The sequence below is a fragment of the Trachymyrmex septentrionalis genome, unplaced genomic scaffold, assembly GCF_001594115.1.
Source record: "Trachymyrmex septentrionalis isolate Tsep2-gDNA-1 unplaced genomic scaffold, Tsep1.0 scaffold13, whole genome shotgun sequence".
In the NCBI taxonomy this organism is placed as follows: Eukaryota; Metazoa; Arthropoda; class Insecta; order Hymenoptera; family Formicidae; genus Trachymyrmex; species Trachymyrmex septentrionalis.
In genome coordinates, this window is record NW_017304438.1 from 2127766 (window position 1) to 2129057 (window position 1292).

At 28.5% G+C, this 1292-nt stretch overlaps 1 protein-coding gene across 5 annotated transcripts in view; it reads right to left on the reverse strand.

The window, feature by feature from the left end:
• LOC108756903 (ATP-binding cassette sub-family G member 4) overlaps positions 1–1292 on the reverse strand; it is a 46001-nt gene that overhangs the window by 2788 nt on the left and 41921 nt on the right. The window lies entirely within an intron of this gene.

Here is a 1292-nt window from a genome sequence, read left to right on the forward strand (position 1 = left end):
TACATATTCCTGTAGCTTACTTCGAAAACTTTCTAAATATTATAATAAAATATTTTTTTAAGTACTTCTAATTCTTAATTTTTTAAAGTACTTCTCGAGTTACAAAGCTTGATTGATCCTTTGGTGGAAAAATTTCGCTGAAATTATTTCACATTTTGGAACACTTGCTAGTAAAATTTTAGTATTTCAGAAAAATTTCAGTTTAATTTTAGCGATTTTTAGTTGAAAAATTCATTTTCAACAAAATTTCATCGAGGCAATAGGAGCCCATACAGCAGAGAATTTTCAGCAATATCTCTGCAATATTGCTACAACATATGCTGCAATGTTGTAACAGTATTGTTGCAACTTTTGTGCAACTTTGTACTAGGGAGGTTATTTCTCCTATTTTTATTTTTATTGTAAAAGTAAAAAAAAAGAAGAATAACATCAATTACCTTTACATATGTTATCAAGGTTATGACCCCGAACAACATTTGAAAGATATTAGCAGTCGATTGGGTAATGCTAAACCTTGGATAATGTTAATGCCGGCGGTACTGTAACTTTCAAGCCTTATAACTTGAGAAATACTTTATGAAAAAATATTTTGTTATACTGTAGTTTAAAAAACAAGTTCTCAAGGTAAGCCACAAAAATAAAAAATGGAAGGTCCCACCTAAAAAATTCAAAGTAACCTTGCTCTATCTTTGACAACACAAACTCAAGTAAACCAACACGCGACACTATCTTATATCTCCCTCGAAGTCATAAAACTTTTGTCTAAAACGTTTTTCCGTATCTTCCATAGTTTTTGAAATTTTTTTTTTATATTTGCCTGGGAAAATTAAAATGAAACACGCTGTATAACCATTTACGCGGTCCAAATTATTTCTGAAAGTATTATTTATGAAAGTAAACGAAGATTAATTAAGTAACTCGTCCTAAATTTTATCTAATTGATTGATCTAAACATGAATCAAAGAATTTTTATTAATTGAAGAAATTATGTAGATCTTAAAAACATAATTTGCTGATTATAATCATATATAATATAATTCGTATATAATATAATGATTATATTATATTGTATACAACGAGAGAGATAATGAATTGATGAATTATATAATAGGTTGACGCATTATTGAACTCAACTCGACATAAGACCACAAAAGATTAAGATCTAATCTAATTAAGAAAATATAATCAGTAAATGAAAAGAGAACACATTCATGCCACAGAAGCTTGCAGAAGTAACAATATTACAATAACATTGCAACGTTGCAGCAATGTTGCTGCAAGCTATTCAGGCA